We start from the raw sequence: 27,827 nt of genomic DNA on the forward strand, positions 1-27,827 counted from the left end.
AATGTAAATCCAAATGTTCATATATGTTGTTTAAGGTATATTTAGGTAGTCATTACTACTGTCAAGGTGAATTCTCTATAAAGCGCCTGCTAATCTCCTCTATGGGTATTGGGCTCTCAGCACTTTTATGCTACAGATACTCTGACTTTTGCAGCTTTGCCCTGAATCTGACCCCTGGGTGAAGATAATTTCTTATCTGCCTTTCTAAGTTCCTTCCTCCACCTCCTCTTTGGTCTTGTTGCTCTCTTCTGACTTTACATCCCCTTGATCGATTTCATTTTTCTGATGCATTCATTCATCAAATATTTGTTGAGTACCTACTATGTTTCAGGCCCATTTCATTAGTAGCCAGCTGCTATTTTAGCCAGCAAAATTAAAAATGCTCAGTTTCTTCTCTTATTATTCTAAGCTTTTATCTGTTCATAATTCTTTTTAGCTGCCAAGTGATTTTTTTTTTAGCTGATAACATTCATAGATGAATACAAATTAGAGATCCTCCCACCGCATCACACAAAAGAAAGCAAAGATTGAGATGTTTACTGCCTCAATCCAGATCACAAAATCAGTAAGTAGCTGAAATAGATATTGTACCCTTGTTTTATTACATCATATTCTTGATTTTTTGTGTTTTTCATTATTTTCCCTTCAACCACCATTCCCTGGAGCCAATCCACATCTCATTTGCACTTCCTAAAGGGCTGAGGAAGCTACATATACATTCTTGCTTCAAAGCTCCAACCTACAACTGGATCTTACACAAGGTCAGTTTCCCTTTCAGAGACACCTTTGGATCTCATTCAAATTATTTACAGAGCACAGCTAAATGTGAGATTGTGAATCTCAGTGGGAGTCCACCTCCGTTTATCAGCTCCACTATGTAGGTAGGGTGTTTCTTCCATCCACATCCTCCAGAGGAATGATCCACCACCGTTTAGTATATAAAATTTAATTCATACATTTGGTAATCATAACAAAATTATAATTTTCATCCAAAACAAAGGAAGTATGTTTCCTTAAAAGTGGGAAGAAGGGTCTGTTGAACAGTGTTCTACATTAAGGAAGCACATTTTTAGTTTGGCTCTTATTCATTTTATTTCATAGGTTGAAGTAAAAACCAAAATTATTAAGTATTCAGGGAAAAAATAATAGTGATAGTTCTGAACATGAAAACTCAAAGAAAAGGGGAAAAAAAGAAGCTAAAGCAAACATCATCTCCTTCATTGATTGGAGGGCTACTGCATTCAGTGTGATAGTGATTATTCTACCTCATTCTCCTCTAGTTCTGAAAGGAACTCTAATTCCAAGAGAAACCTCTATTCTCCTCTACATTCAAAACTAATTCCCAGCTGCAAAAGGATAATTTTTTTGAAACTTCAGTTATGATCTCACCTATCCAGCCCTTGCAACCACAATCAAATCTCAACTGATCATCTATTAATCCAAATACGTACTAAAATACTCCTACATATGCAACACTGTTCTATGCATAACAGAGAGCTCCAAAGAAGCTCTGGTCTCTAGGTGGTTAACATCTCATAGAGGAAGCCTAGGGTAAGACATAATATAAGGCAACAAGACAATATATGCACTATATTATTAAGTCTTAGATGTTGTGGTATAATAGCTTATCAAAGTAATTGGTTTCAGGAAGACATTTGCATGAATGCAATTTTAAAGGCTTATAGAGAAGTAAAATTTAAGTTATGTCTTAAAGGGTGTCATTGAATAGATAAAGATCACTTAGGATGAGGGGGCAATGGCATGTCTCCTTAAGAAATTATGCAAGCATGGCATGTTCTGGGACAGTCAGCAAAGAAACAAGGAGAATATATATATGCACATATTTATTTATTTTTGTTCACGATGTAACAATTTTTCCTGTTTAAGTTACAAAGTACAGGTATTATAATTATATAATTTATATGTTTTTAATCTCAGGTACAGGGTGTTGTTACAAGTTAATCATACTTCCTCATGTATAGCACATTCATCAACTGTCCTTGCAAAGGCATCTCTTTTTTTCCCATTTTACTATTTTGCTTTTCATCCTCCATTGTAACTCTACTTACCAGTTACAGTGTAACCCCTCACTATAAGCACCATTATATTGGATTTAAGCTCAAAGCTGACAGGTATCTTTGGATATTGTGGTTCCTTGAAATATATATGGTGCTGTTTTATGTATGCATCTGTTTTCAATTTATATACATGAGATTTTACTCTAGACCTCATTCCATTTTTAATTTTTAAATAAATATTTACTTAGAGATTCAGCCATGCTGCTGCATGTAACACTAGCATATTGCTTCTGAAAGTCGAATAGTGTTTTACTGTATGCTTACACCACATTTATTTACCCATTTCTGCAGTGATGGGCACCCAGTTGCCTCTAACCTGCTACTACAATGAACATCTTTGTGTCTGTCCCCTTATGAACCTGTGCTCAAGTTTCTTCAGGATGCATCCCTGGGATGGATTACTGGATCATATTCATTTCCAGTAAGTATGCCCAGATTGCTCTCTGCAATGACTGTACCAGTATACACTGCCATCAGCAGTGTGCAAGAGTGCCCATCTTCCTAATCTCATTAATAGCTTGTTTACCTCTAATTTTTGGCAATATATTGAGAATGAAGAGTTGGGTCATGTCCTTAAAAATGCTGTAAAATATTGCAAATAAATATTATGTAATGCTGCTGCTGATGTTAGGATATTTATACTAAGGACAAAGAAGGAAAATTCTCCCATTATCAATAACCTAAATGAATATGTTGGCACTTCTTTATGATTTTCAAAGACAGCCACATCCTCCAGATGTTCTGTCTCTTAAAACAATTATTAGATACTATAATTTCTGTAATAGATATTTAAGTTCTGTCTCTTAAAGCAATTATTAGATACTATAATTTCTGTAGCTATCTTTTACTGGAAATAACTATGAAATAATTCATCTTATAAACACATATGATTACTAATATAATTTATGACTTAGTTTTGCCTTGGTTAAAAAAAAACAGGTAAAATAAAAAAAAAGCTTTGATTTTTACTGTGGATACATCTGTTATTAGAATTATCTGCCATTAACTATATATACAAATGTCCTTATTTGCAAATTTATCTTTCTAGAAAATTGCTTGTTTATAATTTTACACTGAAAGTATACCATTTTGTTTACTACTTACTTTGAATGTATGCCAGAAGCATACATTTGGTGTATTGTCTGTCTAATTTTATCATATGAGTCCAACAATTGTTTGCTTGCGATTTCTAAGAAACACAGAGTTGGTTAAGCCTATATACATATATGTTTCTTAGCAGGTAATCAACAGATAACCAACCAAAGATCTCCTTTAGCTCTGTTCTCAGAATATAATAAAGTTTACATTTTCATGAGAAAAGGGAATTCTGGATAATAAAATATGACTATCCATATTCCTTAATTTAAATAGAATTCAAGGAACAATCTGTTTTCAAGAATCTGGGTATTATAAAGACTATAGTGATGTCAGTCTTCTTTGGGAATCCATACATATTTGCAGTTGCTCTGCTACATGAACATCAGTGACCTTTGCAGGAGAGGTTGCTGTTGCTCTTCTCAATGTCCTTTCCTTGAAGGTGCATGCAGCCTTGGCTGTTGAGAATGTTGGTTGGTAACCCATAGCTACTTCCTTCTAAAGAATCTCTACTTTGTCTGAGTACTGAGAAGTCATGGCCCACATTATCAGGAGGGTGGCCCACAGTCAGTGACTGACCCTGGAGTACAACAGGGTAGCCTTTGACTTAAGGTGGCTGAAGCCACTCTTCAAAGACCACATCCTTGCTTGCTGTTCTTCTTCCCTACTGCCCTAACCTGCTTCCCTCACTCAAAAGGTGTCATTTCTAACAAATCACTTCCACAAGAAGTTCCCTCAGTCCCTGCTTCTGGGGAACCTGACCTAAGAGCCCTTCAGCACTCAGGTCTTCTTGACTTCTGGCCTTTTGCCCTTCAGACTCTTTATATATACAAATTTTTACATAGCTCAGTTCTAGAGATTGTAAGAATAAAAGCCTGTGACCCCAAAGGACTCAAAATGTAGTTAATAGAGCAAGAACATGTGAAGAATATAATAATATATGACAACTAGCCAATATATAGCATATTGGATATAATTAAATGCCAAATGAAGGCTGTTGGAAATAAGTACTAAATGTTAAAGGAGAGAGATTATTTTGACCAAGTTTCCAGGGAGGGATTAATGAAGAAGACCAGGTACAGAGAGTGGAACCCTACAGGAATTTACAGTCTCGATGGGATAATATATACAAAATGCTAGGAATACATGCTTGCACAACCAGTGCATATAATGCTAGAATGAAAGGTCAGGTCAAAAGAGGTAAAGGAGTTATAGAGAAAAGTGTCCACCTGGTTTGGAATTGGTAAAGTTTCCTGTAGGAAATGTATTTTGTATTTGTTCTTGATGAATGTGTAGGATTATGACAGGCATTTTGAGTAGCAGCTTGGTAACAGGGTGAACAAAATGAGAAAAAAACAGGAATGATAATGGCAAAATCAGGGGTCAGTGAGAACATGTGAAAGATGTCAAATTAATTATACAAGTATTTACTGAGCACTTATTATATGTGGGAAACTTAAATTAGGCCCGTTTAAAGAGGATCATAAATGTGGGGGTTTAGACTAAAATTTATTTCATAGACAGTGAAGGATCTTCAGCCTTGATGATTTTTTAATAGGGTGAAACATTTTTTAAAAAGTATGATTTAAGTGACTATGGTAGAGTTAGTGAGCAGGTGATCTTTTGGAAGGACTCTAAATTAACCCAAACCTAACATGATCATGGTCTAGCCTTTTCTTGGTTACAAAGTTGGTAGATCCAAGGCTGTGGTTTTATATTTATTTTGTATTGAAGAGTTATTATACAATATTATATTAGTTTCAAGTATACAACATAATGATTCAACAGTTACATACATTACAAGATGCTCACATGTTAAGTGTAGTTGCTGTCAATATTTACTATTATTGTTCTCTAGGACACAAGTGGGCAAATCTTCCCTTGCTACTTACTCCAGCCGCCAATGCGTTCCTTAAGTAGATTGCCCATGAAAAATAGTAGCAAAATGTGAAGCAAAGTGCCACATTTTTATCATTGGTTGGGCTTATATCCAATACCTCCATTGTTAGAACTATGATAAAGCTTGGTCAGAGTCCACAACATAAGCATTATATTAGTAAACTTGGGCTCTCATAAAAAAATACTGTAGGCTGGGTGGTTTTAACCACAGAATCTTATTTTCTCACAATTCTAGAGCATGGTCAGGTTTTGGAGTGGGCCCTCTTCCTGGCTTGCAAAGAACTAACTTCTTGCTTTATTCTTACATGGTAGAAAGAGAAAGATCTCTGTTTCTCTTCCACCAATCCTATTGGAATAAGACTCCTACATTTATGAGGTTTTTGAAACTTACTTACATCCTAAAGGCCCTATGTCCAAATACGATGAGGCAGAGTGTACCCTCCCTTAAGATAACTATAGAAATCAAACAGGGTATAATAAATATTTGAAAGAAAGAATTCACAGAACTTGTCAATGGGTTCATGAATTTATTTTCATGTTTTTATGCAATTATCTACTTCCACAGTATTTAAGGCAACTTCTAATAACATCACTAAGATACGATCTTAACATTAAAAATCACAGATATAGAAATAAAATTATAATAAAAACTAGGTTTAATCAGCTACATATAATACATGTTCAATAGAGAGTCACTGGATAAATATTTATCTGCCAATGGGATAAAATGGCTATAATAATGGAGGATTAACCATAACTCCATTTCTGGCAGTTAAGGTTACCCCAATTGAGAAGAAATAAACTAAGTCACAAGATCTCTTTATCAGGTACTAGCAAGTATTCTGATTCTTCACGAAATTTCCCCTAAACTGAATCATAGAAGTAATTTACGGTGAGATTTGAGAATTGGAGGCAAATTAGAAAATTAAGATGACTAGTTTGGATAATTAAAAAAATGGAAATTTTAATGGGAAAAATAAGGAAAGTGGCAAAGAAGTTCATTTGAAACAAAAATATACATTTGATAAATTATAATGATGAGAAATTTTGCAAAATGAAAAAGAAAGTCAAATTTGTTATTTTTCAATAATACATGAGCTGTATTTGTCAAAGAAAAACTTATTTGTGTTGCTTTTTAGAAATGAATTGTTAAAATGATTATGTTTTTTACAGATATTTCTGTAGCAAGATTTTAAGAACTAAAATTTTTATACTAACTAACAAGTCAGATATTTGCATATGGAAAATTACAGAATAAAGATAATGAGGTCTTACTGAGTTAATTATCATAAGACTGGTGGGTAAATTTAGTCACCTTTACAATATAGGATTCATTGTTAAGTGAATAAACCCACATTTCCAAAATGAGCATAGTTTCCTATAACAAATAGTCATTGCCTTAATTTTATAAGTGAAAATTCCTTAGAATAATAAACAGTAGTTTCACTGTTTTGTAGCAGCACTTTGACTTTCTTAGCAAATATGTAGATAGAAATTAAATAATTAATAAACTGATAAAAATTTTATGGTAAAATTATACAGATTAAAATAGATATAACCTAAGGTTTTTGGTTTGGAACTTTTTGTTTTCTATCTAGCACAATATAATTCTGATGTAGACGTCAGACTCTGTTGTTTCTGATTCCCCAAATGCCATTCCCATAGACATCTGCATGGGTAGTAGATTTGTGAACACTTAGTCTTAAGGAAAATACACTGAAATCACAAATTCTGATCATTATACTTAGAAACTAAAATATTAAAGATACAGTTGAAGACTCTTCCACAAGACTCTCCAATTTAGATGCAAAGCAGCTATTAAATTTTGGTTTTAAATAACAACTTTTAACAAACTTAATACACAAGTGAAATTAAAACAGATATCCAAGCCAGATCATAAATTAATAGCATTTTTTAATCATTGTAAACCCCTATTTTAAATTAAATCACTTCTTCAAATTTTGAAAATGAAAAAGTAAATATCTCCTATTTACTGTTGTAAATGTATTTTTGATAGAACTTTCAAAATATCCAGATAATTTATATGACTTTTCCCATCTCAGCCTAATGGTTCACTCCTAAGCAGCAGTGTTGTCTATTCAGGACATTTTGGGATATAAAACTGAATGAAATTTAATATCATGTTTTCCAAGTACAAGGGTAAACACAAGAGAAGACAGACTAATCTGCTAAAGTTTAACATATTTTTGAACATGTTTATGATCCCTAGGACACTAGAAATGTATAAATTGATAGAATTAGATAGGGACACCATATTGAAAAAAACAGGATTTAGAAAAACTTATGAAAAGATTGAATCAAATAATGTTTCATATTGTTTTATCTAGGGAAAGAAATGTTGAGTTCACTTTTTTCTCTTTAAATTGTCTTTACCATTTCTCAGTCCCTCAATACACTTTACCATTTCTCATTTCTGAAGGCAGAAATTCTATTTGGCTGCTTGTTTGATATTAGCTTCCAATATAACTTTGTACTGATGTTAAGAAGCATTGCCTGAAATTTCAGAAGGTCATAGAGTCAGCAATTATTATTGGATAGTATTTCTTGCCTGGCTGTGTTTTCTACAGGGATATTTGACTGGAAATTCATCTTGTTCAGTAAATTATAGGAGTTGATGTCACAAAAATAAATAGCAAGAAACAGCCACAACAAAAAATAAATAATGCTAGAAATCTCAAATTTAAAAACTCATTCTGACTTTAAAAATTATACTTACTTATATTATAATAATAGACTCACAACTGATACTATCATTACATATAATAATTATCTACTGTATAGTTATTTATTGTAAAGAAAGTGAGGTCAAGTCCATAGGGCTAGGTGGAAAAAGGTGAATATATAAATACAAAAAACAAAATTTGTGGGGGAAGGAGGTAGTGCAGAGTAATTGTTAGAACTTTAGTTTCTAGAGAAGGGGTTGGCAGACTATAGTCCATGAATCAGCTGCCTGTTTTTGAAAGTTAAGTTTTATTGGTCATGCCATCCACATTTATTTACAAATGGCTGATTTTCTGCTACAATGGCAGAGTTGAGTATTTACAACAGGTAGTGCATACCCCACAATTCTTAAAATATTTACCATCTAGTTCTTTAAGAAAAAGTTTTCGAATCCACCTTTGCACAACAAATCTGGATTTGTACCCTTTGTTCTCTTGAAAAATGGATTGAACTCCTTTGAGCCACCCCATTCCACACTTGTAAAATGTGGATAATATTAGCTAATTCACAAGGTTACTATGAAGATTAAATATAGAGGTGCTTCATATGAAGCACTTAGTACATAGTAAGGTGTTAACAAATGTTAGCTGGAATTACGAGTTTGTGGTAAGCTACATTTTGCTCTGTATTATCTCACAGATTTATCTATAGGTACTTAAATCATTACTCAACAAGATTTATATTCTTTACTAATGTTGTAACTGATAGGTTGTTAGCATACATAGGATATTCTAAAATATAAAAAATGTAATATTTATTCATTAAATCGAATACATAATTCAAAATATTTCTTAACAAGTAGTTTTATTCTGATTTATAACTGTGAAGAGCCTCAATATTCATTAAGATGGAGTAAGGACATTCTATCCTTGATCTCCCACTGAATGCATCTAAAATCTCTTGGCCTGAAGATATGGAACAGCTAGCTGAAGTTCTGAAAAATATATGATAGCAGGGAGATTGGAAAAGAAAAGCTCTACTTGGAGTATGAGCAACTTGGCAGTAAGTTTCTTGTTTTTTTAACTTCTTGGCCTGAACTCAAGGGCAGCCCAAATCTCAGAACTGCACACCAGCATGGACAAAGAAGAACTTCAAGAGAAGCACTCTTTCTCTTGTCTGAAGAGTAAGAAGGGGAGCATCTATAACATAGACAGAGTAGGCGAATCTGCTGGGTTTTTTTCTCTCTTGACCCTGCCCTCAGGCAAGCTCCAGTCCTGAAACTACAGTCCCATAGTGACAGGAAAGCACCTCAGTCTCTGAAGGAGAGGAATCCCTCTCTCTGACTAGAGGGACTATGGTTGGAAGGGTGTAGAGAGAATCCCATGACTGTTGTTTTTTTTCCTCCATCTTCTTTCCATTTGGCTGGGGAAACAGACTCAGTCACAGGAGGTACATGGTAGAACTGGAAGAATAAAGCCAAGATTAGTTAACATAAAAAACATGGTGAAACTCAAGAAATTGCAAAGGGAAAGTCACTAAATAGACACCAACTCTGAGACAACCAGAATTTGAAAATAATCAAAGGCTTGAAAGCAGCTACTATAAACATGCCCTCAAAACTAAGGAAAAGTACTTTTGAATAGAAAGACAGAAAGTCTCAGTAGAGAGATAGACACTATAGAAAATAATCAAATGGGCATTTTATAAGAGAAAAATGAAATAAATCATAATCAGACTGCTGAAAACTAGACTTTCAAGAAAGAATCTTGAAAGCAGCCAGAGAAAAAGAACTGCATATAGGAGAATAATGATTTGAATGACAGTGAATTTCTCATCACTGCATAAATCATGGCAGTCATAAGGCAGAAGAAAACAATTTAAAAAGTGCTAAAAGAAGTGACCTTTCAACCTAAAATTCTATATTCAACAAAAGTATTCTATTCAGGAGCAAAGGAAAAGTAAAACCATTCATAGGTAAAGGGAAACTAAGAGAATTTGTTGCCAACAGACCTGGTCTAAAAGAGATGCTAAAGGAAGTTTTTGGGTGGAAGAAAAAGATATCATAAAGAAAGTTGAAAGATCAAGAATGCAGAAAAAGCAATAGATAAGTACCTGGGTAAATATAATAGAGCAATTTTCTTCTCTTAATTAAAGTATATATAATGATAAGAACAAAAAAAATTTGACAGGGTCTTCAATGTTTATAGGTGTAATTCATTTGACAACTACAAAATAAAGTGGGTAAAAGTTAAGGGATTCTATAAGTGGTAAGATTTTTACATTCTACTTGAAATTAAAATATTAATTTTAAGTATAATTCCAAAAAGTAAGTATGTACATTATTATTCTTAGAACAACAACTAAAATAACTATACAAATAGTAATAGTCAAACCCAAGGATAAATTAAAATCAATTTCCAAAAAATATTCAAATAATCCAAAAGAAAGCAGGAAATGGAAAACAGAGGAGACAAATGTAAAATAAATAATATAATTTGTTTTGGACATAAATCCAAACATAATCACATTAAATGGAAATGGTTTCAACACACCAATTAAAAGATAGACTTAAAATAGATTAAAAAAAGAGAATGAACTATATGCTGCTTATAAGAAATCCACTTTAATTATAATGATTGGTAGTTTAAAAGTAGAAGGATGGGAAAAGATAAACCATGCCAACAGATACTTGAGTGCTTTGTTAATAACAGGCAAAATAAACTTCACTGTAGAAAAATTACAAGGAATTGAGTGACATATATAATTGACATGCATATTGAGTGACTTTACATAATTATTAACAGTCAGTTCACCAAGAAGACATAACAATTAGCTTGTGTAACTAACAACAGAGCTTCAAAGTGCATGAAGCAAATACTGATAGAACTGAAAGAGGATAAATTCAAAATTAGAGCTTGAGATTTCAACTTTCTTCTGCTAATTAATAGAAAAGGTTAACAAAACAATCATCAAATGTGTTAAAAAATTAAATAATCAATTGAATCAGTCACCTGCAACTAACTGACATTTGTAGACACTCAACAATAGCAGAAATACAACTTCTTCTCAAGGTAGATAGAGCATTCACCAAGACAAATGACAGCATTAAGAAATTTAAAAGAATTAAAGTCATCAAAATGTATGTCTGACCATAATGAGATTAAATTAAAAATCAATAAAGAAAGGTACATGGAAAAATCCCCCCAAGTTGGAAATTTAACAACACATTTCTGAATAGTCCATGGAGCAAATGCATATAAAACCACAATGAGATTACTACATAATATTGTGTATCTCTTAGAATGCCTAAAAACAAAAACAAATAAAACAAGACACAGTACCAAGGGCTGACATGAATACAAAGCAACTGAAAGTCTCATATTTGGTTGATGTAAATGCAAAATGCTATAGCCACTCTAAAACACAGTTTGACAGTCTCTTATAATTTTGAATACAGATTTAACCATTTGACCTAGCAATTCCACTCCTAAGTATTTCTGCTTGATAAATGAAAACTTATATTCTCTTGAAACTCTGTGCATGAGTTTCAGAGCAGTTTTATTCATAATTGCCAAAAACTGGAAACAACTCAAAAGTCCTTCAACAGTTGAGAAGATAAAGAAACAATGGCACATCCTTACAATGGAATACTACTCAGCAACACAAAAGAACAAGTATTGATACACTCAACAACATGAGTGAATCTCAAAGGCATTATGCTTAGTGCAAAAAGCCAGTTTCAAAGGTTGCATTCTATATTATTTCATTTATGTGACAGAAAAGGCAAGCCTGCAGGGAGAGAGGATGGATTAGTGGTTGCTAGGGAGTAAAGGTGGGAGGGGAAAAGTATATGACTATAAAGGGTTAGCATAAGGGAGGTACTATGTTCTGTATCCTGATTTTTATGGTGGTTACATAGGTCTATACAAAGAACCATACATCAAAAAAAAAGTTTTGACTGCATGTAACTTTAAAAAAATTATGATGGCAAACCAATATGCCAGTTTGTTATTTATTTACTGCATTAATTAGACAAGCAATAACTGGGAAACAGGCAGACATAAGATCAAAGATGAACTTGTTTCTTCAACCAGGATGACATACCTGTTTTGTTGGCCATTTGACAAATTGTTGGAATTAAGAATGCATTTTTTAAATGGTAGTGGTAAATCTGAAGACAAAAAAAAGTGAATAACGATAACATTTTTCTCTCTAGTGGTCACATTTGAGGCCTTTTGGTACATATACTTTTCCCCTGTAACTGACATTATTTTATTAAAAATTTAGTAAGAATTTCTTTATAAATTCAAGGTTCCTTCCCTAATAGTTTGGACTTGACTTTTTAAAAAATGTATGTCAGGAGGTTTAACATGAGTGATTTTGTTCCTTGTGAATTCTAGTACTTCTAGTTCAAGTTATGTCAGTTAAGTAGCCATGTAATTCTTGAACTGATCAATGAACATCTCTGCTTTCAGTTTCTTCTTTCTTCTTTCATAGAACAAGGATTTTATACTAATTCTAGCATGTGCAAATATCAACATTTTGTGATTCTGGTAGTATTCTTTAGCTATTTACGTAAAGAATAGCTCTGGGTAGGTTTTGCTCCAACCAAAAATGTCTTGTTAAAGACCTACCTATCCATTGTCTGATTTATTGCTACATCAGGCAGTACAGAGCCATTCTCAAGTACTATCAGTAATACCCTGAATCTGACTCTTGAAACTGTTTAAGTAGGGAAGATTATCTACTTAAAATAGCCATTTTGATGAAATACTAAGTCTCTGGACAAGGACAGATCCATGTTAGAATCATAATCCTATTTCCTATCTCCATTGACTTTTGACAACTTCATTCAATCTCTCCATCTGTAAGCAGAGGTAGTAATAGCTCTTCAAAAGGTGCCATAAAGATTAAATAAAATAATAAATGAACATGCCTACCAGAATGCCTGGAACATAATAACTTACTATTATTAGACTCTTGTGAACTCCAATTTCTATTTTTTCTTGAAATTAAGTAATTGAGAACTCAGAACAGTACTCTGTATTTTCAAAACACAGGCAAGATGAGCATAGCATACAAGGTTCATCAGGAAACATATGTACCACCACTGCTACATGTGCGGGAAGAGGGAACCTGGGCAAATGTATCTGTTAGAAATGTGATGTAACTGAGAAAAAGCAAGTGAACAAATCAACTGTCTTAAGTTGTGAAACTTAAGTCACAGTTCTGTCTGTTCTGCAGCTCAAACAGTGGACATAAAATTTAGAAGCACTTTGAGAAACTCAGCTGTCACTGGTACTTCAATTAGGCTATCTCTATCCAACTGCAAAATTTTGTATTACTTAGGACATGCATTTTTTTTTTACATAAATCTTTCAGTTTCCTAGCTATAATCACTTATGTATTTTTTCTTGTAACTGTGATGATTGAAAGGAAGTCTCTCTGTATTAATTTCCTAGGGCTGCTGCAAAAGTTACCACAAACTGAGTGGTTTACTACAACAGAAATTTAATTTTTTCCTCTTAGAATAAAACATTTATACAATGTTATTATCTAAATAATATTGGTAACCAGATCAAGAGAAGAAAAGGAAATGATGCTTGGTCACCCCCTGGTGGTTTTCATTAGGAATAAGCTATGAGAAGCTGTACTAACATGGGAACCATGCAAAAAGAAAAATACAATTTATATTTATATTTATTTGTATAAACAAATATTTATGTGAATTATATATATGTATATAGACATGTGTAAAATGGTTACATTATATCTGCATCATATTCTGGGATATCAGTAAATCACTGTAAAAACAGATAATAAGAACTTGAAAGTTTGTCAAAAATAATTAAAATTTTCCTTTTAGAAAATAAAATACTTAACAGCTGCTCATAAAATGACATAATCTTATTCTAAACTTACAATTATTAGGGGATGTTTTACTTTACTTTTCTTATTAACTATATACTTAGGAATTTGCTATTTATATTTTAATAATGTAACCATCGTTAGTAGTGTCATTATTTCCTGGATCTGATTTTTTCATGAAAAAATATTTAATTTTCAGTGTCATTTTATATGTATAAAATTTCAGTTTCACACATCTTACATTACATTTCCCATGTTTCTGATCAAGATATAAAACATAGCTAAAATAAATTTTTAAGTTTGAAAATGAAGTAAAAGCTATAGATTGCAATATGTGTCTACTTAATATATTTATAACTATTGTATCTTCTAAGATGCAATACTTACATTTATCTATCACTTTATAGTTTCTGATTTTTGTGTGACAGTTAAAAGTAAGTTTGATTTTTAAATCTTGTTTTAGCTACTTACCAACATGCTTTGAGACAACTCTACTAGATCTCTCTGTCTGTGTTCTCATCTGTGAAACAAAAATGCATCTCTTTAATGAGAAGCAGATATAATAAAGGTCAAGTCTAGTACCTTGTACCTACCAGGTGCTCAAAAGATAATCTTTTTTTCCTGAGTGTATTTCCTCCCATATTAGCATGAGCTTAGTTGTTTTTTTTTTAAAGCAAAGAGGTTTGTTTTGTTCTTAGACTTAGAAGTCTAAGAATTTTTTGATCTTCAATTTTTTTTTTTTTTTTTTTAGAAGAGCAAGGTACAGGCTTTTATTTAGAAATAAAGTGAGAGGAAAGAGCTCCTGGCTCATGCCAGGAGGGGACAAGAGAGCCCCTTGATCTTTTTTTTTTTTATTTTTTTAAATATTTTTTGGCAGCATGAGTCATTTTTATTTTACAACTCTGGATTATTAGCAATGGATTAAGGGAACAATAACATGTGAAGCAAAGAGAATATACACACAATATATCAGAAGTAGTGCAACACCAATTTACTCCCCACTCTTCTTTTGTATCACAGTGGGAAAAGAGGCAGAGCTTGGTGAGTACTCTAATACATCCTGTCCCAGCTGTGTCTGAAGCTCAAAAGTGTACTCAAAGTGCATGTTAAGATAGAATCATGCTATTAAAAAAATTATTAGCAAAGATATATGTAAGTTTATTATTACTTAATTTTTTGGAAAACTTTTGCATATATCATATTAAATAATGTACTCCAAGTATAAGAGTATAGTGGTCCTATATAATCATTGACAAATTTTGATAATACTTTTCATTTACTTTCCAAAAATCTTATGACTGGACAATCAATCATTTTGAACATTAGATTGCTTACAACTCTTTGCTATCTAAAAAACTGCAGGTAGACCTAATTGACGTATAGGTGGTAGAGCACTAAAAAATACTTTGATGCTTGATCACACTGTGGATTTTAATATATAACAGGGAAGGCATTTTAAGAATTGAGGGACAATGTTTTTATAAACATAACTTCAAGTTCTCATTTACTTATTTTTGAATAAGTATTCATATTTGCAATATAACAAATTTTCATATATTTATATAGAAAAATTAGAATAAATTTGATATTGAAATCTGTATCAACATAGAAATAACTAGTTATTAATCTACATATAAGTGAACTAATCATCAATAAATATATTTCCAATAATATTTTACTGTGCATATTTGTGATTAATTAAAATTTGTGTCATGTTATACTATTTTAATAAATTATGCACTAATAATAATTGTAACATAGCTCAATCCAAAAGAAAAAATAAACTTTTAATTACCAGAATTTTTTAAAATTAAGATTAATTGGCAAACAAAATTTTCCTTCAGAGTAGTATTGTTTGGTGATCAAAAACATTACTTAGAGATAACATTCTGTGTTGACATGGAATGGAGGTAAGAGTTCAAGAAGAGAAAGGACACTAATATTTCTGTCTGATTTTAAAAAGCCAGTTTGTGTGTTTTTGAAGAAATGAAGGGTAATGTGAATTTGCTAAGTATTTAGATAAATGGATTAATTTAGAAGAGCAATATAAAAGTTTTATTTTAAAAACTTCAATTATAACATGCTGAGTATTATTACATTTGGAACTATATATATTTAAGATGAAAATCTTTAGAAGTCAGATTATAAGAAGTTACATACTTCTAAAAAATTATTTTGAAAGTACGGAAGCAAAGGTTTTGAAAATTGTAAGCATAAATTACAAAGGATTATCACCTCAAATTCTCATCTAAGGTAAATTCACTGAAGCTATACTGAACTTTTTCCCACCCTTATTTGTCTGTTTCTCCCAATTTCATTCAGAGTCAAGTAATGGCTGGTCAATGAATCATGAGCTTTTTTCCTTTTTACCATCAGCTCATTGACTATGCAAGATGATCTGATTAGCATAATTTGTAATTTAGACTGACCTCTAGAGAGTTTTGAACAGCAAGGTGCCAGTTGTCATGGACTTGCCCAAGGAAAGTTGAGGCAGATGCATCTCATTATTTAGCCCCCCTAGGATATGAACAAGTATTAAAAAAAGTTTTTTTATATACTGGGCACATCTGTTGATGACAATTTTCAGAAGCCTTGATCTTTATTTTTAATTAGTATTATTAAGCCTACACCCAGAAAGGCATATGTATATGGATGAAAGACGTATATAAAGTCAGCTTGTATTCTGCTGTGATTTAGTTTCCAAGGTCCTTCAAGAATACTCTGTTGTTTCAAAGTCTGAGAACCAGCTGTGAAATGAGTTGTTTTTGGAGTTTTATTTTTTGAGTGTTTGACGAAGAGTGGAGAATTACAGATGTCAGGGAAAGGTGGTAGAAATAGTATGTAACCTTTGCCAATATTTGTAATAAAATAAGGAAGGTGGGAAAGTGACTTAAATGCTCTGGTTAGAGCATTATTTTATTCCTTATTGTTTACTTTAGAGCAAGAAAATTTGAGCATAGGGTTACCAAGAACATTGATAGATCTTGAAAATATATTTCTGTACTTTATTTTTAGTACTGTAGAAATCCACTGGTGATACAGAAGGTATTTAAGAAGTACAGTCTTTCAAACTTTACATACACCCTGTATGTAAAGAGTAATCATAATACCAACATAGCTGTTAACAGAGCTCTGGGTATTCCCATTTCTGATGGCCTGTAGGACATTTTCTCTTGAATATTTTTTCTGATCCTAACAAAAAAGCACTTAAAATTAAGTGCACTGAAGACCCCCAAAAGTCTTTCTCCTTTCAGAGCTTCCCAGATTTCTGTGAGTGATTGGTCAATTCTTTAGGGCTAAAGGCCACAATCAACTTTAATTCATTTTTTCTTTTTAACTTGTGGTTAAATTATTTTGAAAATAACATTTCAAATTTTTGAGGGATTTTGATTATGTGTTTTAAAAGTCCTACTTGACATAAACTTGCATTTATAACAAAAAGACCATTTGATTAAAAAAACATGTATAGCTAATCCTGTATGTGACATGGTTATTAGTAATAATTCAAGTTTCTAAGTAAATCAGTTTGAATTGCTAGGAAACACTGTAACTAGCAGGAAAATTCATACTAGTAAAGGAAAGTTGCTTTTTCTACAGGGGTAGTCAGTTACTATGTTAAAATTTGTAAAATAAAAATCCTTATTATGTTTCCATAATCCCTTTCTCCAAATACATGGAGGAAAAACAGCAGGGCAGCATCGTTTAGAATAATACAACAGAATTACAGCTTTTCCTCCCTACTGAAGTTTTCCCTCCCTTAATCATATATGCCATAAGCATGGCTCAGAGGATGTTTTCAAAAACTTTAATTCAAAGACATACCAGAAAAACTGAGTGGATTTGGGAGGTTCAGTTCTGAAAGCCTAAGCAAGAGAAAGAAAAAACCAAGGGCTGTGTTGGTAAAAGCTGTACAAAGGTCTGAAAGGGCACTTTCAGTATAACTTCTAGGAGATTTTGATAAGGACAATAATGCCACATTGAGTTTAGTTGCTTACATTTTAATATTTGCTTTATCCATAATATCTTTGGATAAAAATACCATTATTTTTTTGTCATTACATACAAGAAGTGAAGGTAAATCTGGCCCCTTGGTGTATTTTATATGTGTGCGTGTATGTCAAAAGCAAAGTCTATAGTAACAATTTGATTTTGAAAATCAAATTTCATGTATCAATATGATGAAGAGAGATTTACTATTCTAGACTTCAGATAATAGCTAGTTTAGAGGCTCTTATTGTTTTTTAATGTACAGTCAGTACACATGAATATTCCTTGCATTATTCAGACCCCATTTCTTGTACTACAGAACCATCTCTTCACCTTCTTTATTGTCAAATGTGTCATTCTTGGGTAATGTCATATCTTCCATCACACACACACAAAAATGTTATCGTTACAACAATGCCATCGCTCTTTGGAAACTGTACTGGAAAAATAATAGATCTTCTTGCCTATGCTTTCCAAACACAATTTTAAAACAGCTACATCATTATTCATGGTGCTGCATCATACAGTATGTTGCCCGTGAATGAATATTGGCTTCCCATATCTCTAAGTTTGTTGCTATGCTTCATTGACAATGATACAAATTCAAGGCTTAATCAAAATATACAGGAAAATGCAAACCATATTCACATCTTGCTCACATTAAATTTACTCTTTTTAATTTTATATAATATATGCTGAACATCATGTCTTCCAACTCCTAAACTCTTCCGACTGAAATCACTGCATTCCTAGAATACAGTCACTTTCAATGTTGACCATACCTCTGCCTTCCAGTGGTGAACATGTTCAGATTTAGAAAAGCATTTTCATTTGAACACACAAAAAAGATCCATCCTTTTTCTGTCAGGGCTTGAGAACAAGTATGATGTCACATACTTGTCAGAGACAACAGAGGACATCAAGAATGAGTAGAAAGTTTTCTTCAGTCCATATGTTACAGTCATTAAAATACGTATAAATCTCACTTTCAAAACTGGAAGCAATAGAAACAAATACTAAATCATATTAGCTTTTCAAAGAGGGCTATTCCTGTAGTCTTACTGAATCAAATTAGATAAGTAAACATTAAAAGTAACGTATATATATGTGTGATTTTATATGTATACTTATTTACTTATATTTGCCAAGTTTTTTTTTTTCCAGAAGAATACAAAATTAGATATAACAGTTGCTGCCTTCAAGGAAACTTACAGTTTGGGAAATGGATGTATATACAGATACATAAAGGAATAATAAACACATGGTAACAGCAGGAAGTGGAAGGAAGAGAAGAGAGTTTTAGTGGGCCTTTTTCCTATTATGCTTTAGACTGTTAAAGCAAGATATGTTAGCTACAAAAATCTGAATTCTTCATGGATAAGAAATAGATCATAAATTTGATATCATGTTAGTTTCCTATAGTCAGAATTATTGTTCTTTATATCATGCTTAATTGTTCTCCTGGGATCTCTTGTTATAGGGCCTGTTATGAGACTTACGAAGGAGTTGAGTTGAAACAATGATAACGATGCTAAAATAAACCTGATGTTTGTGCAACCATTATACCAAGGGTAGGGTTAGCTGTTTTATGCCTTTCTTTGGAGCATGTGGAAGAATATTTCTAACAGAATGAACTGAATTTGAACTTGCACTAGGCCTTTGTTGTTGATAGTTTTGGAAGAAAGAGCTAATTTCTCTGCAATTTAGTCTCCTCCAAAATGGAAGGGGATAAGAGCATTGAACACTGGAGGCTGCTGTGAGGACCAGATGCAGAGACCTTTAACACATTTGCCCACCCCATGCTTTCTCACTTCTTAAATTTTGTTTTTAAAAGTTTTATTTTCTTAAAGTTGTCCTTGATGTTCCATTTTAGCCTAACTTTATCTGCATAATTTTAGAGGCTAAGAAGAGCATGCCCCATAATTTGTCCAGCAACACACAGTGGACTGCAATTCTTAGAGCCAAATTTTACAGTCCAGAAAACTTGGGAAATATTTAATCTATGACGGTTTCAGAGCAGTGTTTCAGGGTACATTCAACCCCAATTGAAATCAAAATAATTGCCTTCAGACCTTTAATATTATTTTATCCCATATCCTCAGGATAGTAAATCTTTGGAGGCAACTGTAGATATGAGTTAATTTTCTAGGGGGAATGTTCTCTGTGGATTTGTAACAGAAACTTCTTTACTGAAACTTACATTATTCTCAATCATGTGGGTTTTTTTAAATGAAATAAATGTAGTCATTCTCAACTACAGTTAGGAAAAAATAGTAATTCTATTATTCTTTAAATTAAGCTGCTTTCTGTTCGCAAAGCAAATAGCTCGTCTTAATAGGCAATCTGGGACATAAAGGGCCGTTTGGTGGTTTGTTTAACAAAGACAACTGCAGGACAGCCAGGATACAAATTGAAATTCTGTTAAGAATACTGGGAAGTACGTTGGTTCTCAGCAATATAGTACTACTTGTGGTTTTGTTGAGCACACAAGGCAAGTCAGCTCAAGCCTGTGGATTTTTGGGTGAATGGAAACAACTCCTTTCTGTCCTTGTTCTTCACTGGAATGCTGACATGTGCAATGCTTGAAAATTCAGATCATGTGTCAGAATCAGCCAGAGTTTACCCAGGCACTTGAAACGTTGAAGCTATTTCAGTAGTACAGTGGTGTCCATTTTCATGTTAGCACATGCATATAATAATATTCAGAAATGTGAGATTTGCTGGTTAAGCTTTTAGGGAGACATAGTATAGTAGGAAAGGTGAAAAGAAGAGAAATCATGGTTAACTTCTATTTCTTAAACTTGGCAGAAATGATAGACAACAACAATCAAGAAACATTATCACTTGTATTAAAATTCTAGACTGTAGAGAACTTAACAGTCATTACGACTTTTCATACATTTCACTAGTACTCCACAAATTGGATCCTTTCCAATTCTGTGACTATGAATATGGTTTGGTCTTTGAAATGCTTATGGTTTCTATTTGTGTTGGCTGCCATAGGCACAAATGCTACCCATTGAAAAATCAAGTGGAAAAAGGATGTATAATTGGCAGTAAGATAAGAATAGAAAAGTATTGAACACCCAGAAAGTGCTAAACAACTTACATTTAATCAGATTAGGGTTAGGGTCCATGGAAGTCACTAAGCAGAACTGTGAATCCCACTCTAGAATCTCATTAGGGAAAGAAGTTGAATGTTGGAGTGAGAGGGGGTTACTTCTCAGAGAGGTTCCTTGAGCTCCACAGGTCTGTTTGGTTCTGTATGACTCACTGGTTTATTGCTACTGTGTTTTGTTTTGTTCAAAACCTGTGTCTTACTTATGTCTCAGGCTAGATTTTCCAGGGAGTAGATACTGTATTTATTGTCTTGAGAAAATGTATTCTTTCTGACTTCACATTAACTTTTAGAGGAATTTATCCTATAGGCCTATGTATAGGGTACATTGCCTAATATTTTCAACTATGATTTTAGATAAAAGTATAAGAACATTTTTATTGTGATTGATTTCTTACACTGTTTTCTCAATGCTGAGAATTTAAAGACAATCCTAACTCTGAGAGAGCATTAAAAAAAATTGGTTCAAATATGTTGCATTTTGAATATTAAATTTCACAAGCAGCCAAAGCTGTGTGGTCATAGGGAATGACTGTTTCAGTGAGGCCATGAAGCTGCCTGTCCTGTATGCCTTATTTTTCAAGGAGGCTTTTCTCAAATGTTAAATCATAATTTATTATTAATATACATTTATATTTGTGAAATGTGAACCACCAATATTCTTTAGAGTTTGAAATTGTATTTTTAGCTTTCCAAAACCAGGACCCCTGGAAGCAAAGTCTGGACATTGGAATCCTTCTCAAAACTGGAGGTGGGTGGGAGATTTTTCATATCAAAATCACTTGTCATCAGGGAACTGCAATTTATAAGAATAGTGAGGCAGAACTACACACCTATTGGAATGAGATTTCAAAAAACCCAATACCAAATGCTGGCGAGGCTGCAGGGCATCAGGAACTCTCATTTATTGCTGTTGGGAAGGCAAAATGGAGCAACCACTTTGAAGATAGTTTGGCAATTTCTTAGAAAGCTAGGCAGAGTCTTACATGTTTAGCCATATAATCTGACATTTAAGCTCTTAGGTATTTACCCAATTGAGTTGAAAGTTGAAAATTTCTGTCCACACAATACCTGCCATAAATGTTTACAGGAATTTTATTCATAATTGTCAAAAATTGGAAGCAACCAAGATGTCCTTCAATAGCTGAATGGATAAACTGGTACAACCATATGATGGAATATTTTCAGTTATAAAAATAAATGGGCTACTTAGTCATGAAAAGGTGTGGATAAGTGCTTGAATGCATATTGCTAAGTGAAAGAAGCCAGTCTGAAAAGTCTATATACTGTATAATTCCAGTTATCTATTATCCTGGAAAAGGCAAAACTATGGATACAGTGAAAACTTCAGTGGCTGTTTGGGGTTGGGGACTTGATAGATAAATCAGAGGTGATTTTTTACGTGACAAACTATTCTCTATGATATTGTAAGAATGCATATATGACTTCATGTATTTATAAAAATCCATAGAACTTTGTAGCACAAAAATTGAGCTTTAATGTATTCCAATTTAAAAAAAATATTACAAAGTTAGGTGATCCCAGGAAAGAATGCAGATCATGATAAAAGAATCTAGCTATATTGCAAATGTAGAAACAATCTCATGAAAGGTGGTGGATGAAATGGTGCTGACCTTAGTAACCTTGGAAATAAATGGAGTCTGTAAGACCAAAGGCAAAAGGAATTGCACATATAAGCACTATATTCTAGTTTATAAATGTGTATCCTATCCAAGCTGGTTAACAATTCTGATACCATTATACATGTAAACTGGAATGCAACAATTAAATAAATGGTGGGAGGTAGGTTTCTCACTTCTGAAATGGGAATTTAAGCCATGGGAGGAGACCAGAATGACTCATGTGGTACTAGATTAGTTGGAGATATCAGTATGAACTAACATTTAATGAAATATATATACAGATGATTCCATATAGAAATATTCATAGGTATGTATATATACACAGGTCAATACACACACACACACACACATTTCTTTGCTATGTCAGCTGAGAAGGCTTAAAATAAATGAGACTCCAGTAACAATGAGTACTTTTAGCACCCAGATCTTGATTTTTAAACCTGTTCTCCAATAAAGGAACCATGGCTCCTTGGAGAAATGGCTATTTCTTGCAACTGGGCAGAAAATATACAATATACTCCTAGATTATCTTGTAGTACCAGACAGTAAGAAAGTGCTCAAAAAAAAAAATCCATAGGAGGGAATAAGTCAAAGGGGCACAGGAGCCAACTTGAGAGGCCCAATGGCCAAAGCTAGAACTATTGGAGTAACAAAATAAAAAAGTAGTATTGTTTTGGAGTATAAATTCTATGTGGCATTGGACCATAAGTCAAAGTATAAAATAAATATCTATGATTCATAAATGACTGAATAACTATGTAAATGGGAAAAGAGACAAATCTTCATGAAGAGTTCCAAGTAAATTATGTAGACACTCCACCCTTTAGCAGGGTTTGTTGCATAATTCTCCAGTCCTTAGTGAGGGCTGTGCATTACATCTTCTTTCTAAAGGGTACAGTATGAAAAAGGAAAGAAAAAGAATAATTTTACAAGGGAGAAACCTGAAAAAAAACTTCTAGAAGATCAAGGTCAACATCAATATATACATCACTTGATAGTATGTATTTCTGATATGATGTGATGAAAATTGCATTTTACCTTTGCAGTCTTCTTCCCCCAAATCCATAACCTAGTCCAATCCTGAGAAAAACACCAGATAAATTTCAATTGAAGGATATTTTACAAAATTCCTGACCCAATACTCATAAAAACTATTAAGTCATTAAAAACAAAGAAATTCTGAAAAACTGACACAGGCAAGAAAAGCCTAAGGAGACATGATAATATATATATATATATAAATAATGTGATATCCTAAACAGAGAAAGGACATTAGGTAAAAACTAGGAAATCTGAATAAGAGATGAACTTTACTTAGCAATAATATATCAATATTGGATTATCAGTTCTAAAAAACGTACCAGGAAAGTATAAGATGTTAATAATAAGGGGTAACTGTGCAAGTTGCATGTGGGATCTGTCTGTACTATCTGCTCAATTAATCTACAAATCTAAAACTTTTCTAAATAAGTCTAATAATGAAAAAAATAACAGACTTAATATAGTTCATTGACATATTATGAATCTAGATTCAAACCAACTGACTATAGAGTCATTTGTAAGACAATCATAAACTGAAACAGCAACTAAATATTTGATAATGACATTAGCCTTTTTCTTTAGTTGTGACAGTGCTACTGTGATAATATATAAAACAGTCTTTATCTTTTAGAGGTACAAACTGAAGTATTTAAAGTTAAAATGTTACAACATCTGGGCTTTCCTCAAAATAATCTAGTAGGGATGTGGAATATAGAAGTGTAGATGAGACCAATTCCCCAAGAACTGATACTGTTGAAGCTGGATAATGACTGGATGGGAATTCATCTTACTACTTTTTACTTGTATATGTTTTAAAATTTCTATTAATATTTTTAAATTAAAATTCATATTTGAGAGCCATAATAAGTGAACTAATGTTTGTCCTTTGTAGTGAAATATATGATTTCTTCTTAGGAATTGTTTCTTCAATTGTGTAAAAGGGCATTCAATGATAATACAACCCTTATTTTCAAACCAATAGTTAGAGAAAGATGTTTCCAAAGTTTAAAAAATATTTAACATGGATTCAAGATGGCGGTGTGAGAGGTGAGACAGAGAACTCCTCCCAAAACCACATATAACATGAAAATATAGTTCATACAATTGATTCTAAAAGAGGAACAGGAAAGAAGGCTGTACCAGACTGCATACACCTGGACAACAGAGCAGACCTCATGAAACAGGGTAACATATCAAAGCCTTGATCTGGCGGGACCCAAGCCGTTCTCCCACCCCAACTCTCCGGTGGAAGGAAGAGAAAAGGAATGGGGGAGGGGGTGGAAGCCTAGTAGTGCTGAACACTCAGCCCTAGAGATCTGCTTTGGGAGCACAAATGTACATTGAATGGTTCTCTGGAGAGTAATGGGATTGGAAAGCTAAGACAGGTGGAATACTTGGAGAGACTAAGATTCCAGCCATTTGTGGAGAAAAGGGATCCTGCTGCTCTGGGACAAAGGAAGGGTGGGCAGTCTGAGAGGTTTCCTAGCTGAAGGGGTGGGGTTTGCATGGAGCTTGCTGCGTGGGAGAAGGGACAAGGTTGTCTGAGCCTGCTCTGCCCAGCAGGTTGAGAACTTTCAGGAGCTTCAGGTACTCCATCCCTCTGGCTGGCTACTCAGCTCCAAGGCACCCCACTGTGATATGCAGCCTGCTGCGCCTTCCTCCTGGCCTGACGGCACCAGCATGCAAACTGACAGTCTCTGCCCTGGCACCAGGTCAGTTAGAGGGAGGCCCCGTCTACAGTAGCTACAAAAACAAAGCACAGAGGCTTACACCTGTGTGCTTGGCCCACTGGTTCTGAGAGTGGAGACAGGCACTGCAACCGGGAAGCAGGAAGCAGCTCTTTCCTCCCCCCAGGCACTGCTCCCCTGCCATCCTGTACATCACTCCGGGGCTAAGCAGCTCCAGAGACTAGAGCTTCTGGGTACTAAAGGGCACCACATACAAATAGGAAATGTGAAAGGAACCTGGTTCAAACAAAAATTTCATGAACACCAGAAAAAGGACCAAATGAAACTGAACTCACCAATGTTCCAGAAAGAGAGTTCAAAATAAAAATCATAAACATGCTCATGGAGGTACAGGAAAATATTCAAGAACTCAGGGATGAATTTGGATGGAGATTCAATCATTAAGAAATTACATATCTGAAATGAAACGTACAATGGAGGGATTTAAAAGAAGATTAGATATAGTGGAAGAGACAATAAATGGAATAGAAATTAGAGAAGAGGAATACAAAGAAGCCGAGGCACAGAGAGAAAAAAGGATCTATAAGAATGAAAGAATATTGAGAGAACTGTGCAACCAATCCAAATGGTACAATATTCACATTATAGAAGTACCAGAAGAAGAAGAGAGAGGAAAAGGGATAGAAAGTGTCTTTGAGGAGGTAATTGCTGAAACTTCTCCAATCTGGAGAAGGAAATAGTCTCTCAGGCCATGGAGGTGCACAGATCTCCCAGCAAAAGGGACCCAAGGAGGACAACACCTAGACATATAATAATTAAAATGGCAAAGATCAAGGATAAGCACAGACTATTAAAAGCAGCCAGATAGAGAAATAAGATCACATACAAAGGAAAACCCATCAGGCTATCATCAGACTTCCAGGCAGAAACCTTACAGGCCAGAAGGGGGTGGCATGATATATTTAATGCAATGAAGCAGAAGACCCTTGAACCAAGAATACTTTACCAGTAAGGTTATCATTTAGATTTGAAGGAGGGAGTAAATAATTTTCAGATAAGCAAAAGCTGAGAGAATTTGCCTCCCACAAACCACCTCCACAGTGCATTTTGGAGGGACTGCTATAGACGGAAGTATTCCTAAGGCTAAATAGCTGTCACCAGAGGAAATGAAGCCACAGAAAGAAAGTAGAACAATTAATTACTAAGCAGATGCAAAATCAAATCAACTACCCCCAAAGTCAGTCAAGGGATAAACAAAGAGTAGAGAATACAATACCTAATATATAAAGAATGGAGGAGGAAGAAAAAGGAGGGAAAAATAAAAGAACCTTTAGGTTGTGTTTGTAATAGCATACTAAGTGAGTGAAACTAGTCGTTTAGATAGGAAATTACCCTTGAACATTTGGTAACCACAAATCTAAAGCCTGCAATGGCAATAAGTAAATACCTATGGATAATCATCCTAAATATAAATGGTCTTAATGCACCAATCAAAAGACATAGAGTCACTCAATGGATGAAAAAACAAGATCCATCTATATGCTGCCTACAAGAGACTCACTTCAAAGCCAAAAACATGCACAGAGGGAAAGTTAAGGGATGGAAAAAGATATTTCATGCAACTAGCAGGGAGAAAAAAGCAGGAGTTGCAGTACTTCTATCAGACAAAATAGACTTTAAAACAAAGAAAAGAAGAAGAGACAAAGAAGGACATTGCATAATGATAAAGGGGTCAGTCCAACAAGAGGACATAACTATTATAAATATCTATGCACCCAACACAGGAGCACCTACATATGTGAAACAAATACTAACATAATTAAAGGGGGAAATAGAATGCAATGCATTCATTTTAGGAGACTTCAACACTTCACTCACTCTGAAGGACAGATCAACCAGACAGAAATAAAGTAAGGAGACAGAGGCACTGAACAACATATTAGAACAGATGGACCTAATAGACGTCTACAGAACACTCCATAGAAAACCAATAGGATAGACATTCTTCTCATGTTCACATGGAACATTTTCAAGAATAGATCATATACTAGGCCACAAAAAGAGCTTCAGTAAATTCAAAAAGATTGAAATTGTACCAACCAGTTTCTCATACCACAGAGGTATGACACTGGAAATAAATTACATAAAGAAAATGAAAAAGCCCACAAACACATGGAGGCTTAACAACATGCTCCTAAATAATCGATGGAACAATGACCAAATAAAAACAGATCAAGCAATATATGGAGTCAAATGACAACAATATTCAACACTGCAAAATCTGTGGGTGGTAAGATGGAAGTATATTGCAATGCAGGCCTACCTTAGGAAAGAAGAACAATCCCAAATGAACAGTCTAAACTCACCATTAATGAAACTAGAAAAAGAAGAACAAATAAGGCCCAAAGTCAGTAGAAGGAAGGACATAATAAGGATAAGAGAAGAAATAAATAAAATTGAGAACAGAAAAACAATAGAATCAATGAAAGCATGAGCTTTTTTTTTGAGATAATAAACAGAATAGATAAACCCCTAGCAAGACTTATCAAGAAAAAAGGGAGTCTACACACATAAACAGAATCAGAAATGAGAAAGGAAAAATCACTATGGACACCACAGAAACACAAAGAATTATGAGAGAATACTATGAAAAATTATATGCTAACAAACTGGAATACCTAGAAGAAATGGACAACTATCTAGAAAAATACAAAGTTTCCAAGCTGAC

The 27,827-nt window shown here is 33.6% G+C and overlaps 2 long non-coding RNA genes across 2 annotated transcripts in view; one reads left to right on the forward strand and one right to left on the reverse strand.

Moving 5' to 3' along the window:
- LOC130682873 (uncharacterized) overlaps positions 1-27,827 on the reverse strand; it is an 89,295-nt gene that overhangs the window by 58,888 nt on the left and 2,580 nt on the right. The gene's annotated exons all lie outside the window — the stretch shown is intronic.
- LOC118913476 (uncharacterized) overlaps positions 1-27,827 on the forward strand; it is a 213,888-nt gene that overhangs the window by 1,722 nt on the left and 184,339 nt on the right. Inside the window, exon 2 of the long non-coding RNA XR_005025226.2 lies at positions 2,370-2,499. This is a non-coding gene — a long non-coding RNA (uncharacterized LOC118913476). The remainder of the gene's footprint in view (positions 1-2,369; positions 2,500-27,827) is intronic.

Source organism: Manis pentadactyla, chromosome 3, assembly GCF_030020395.1.
Source record: "Manis pentadactyla isolate mManPen7 chromosome 3, mManPen7.hap1, whole genome shotgun sequence".
NCBI lineage: Eukaryota > Metazoa > Chordata > Mammalia > Pholidota > Manidae > Manis > Manis pentadactyla.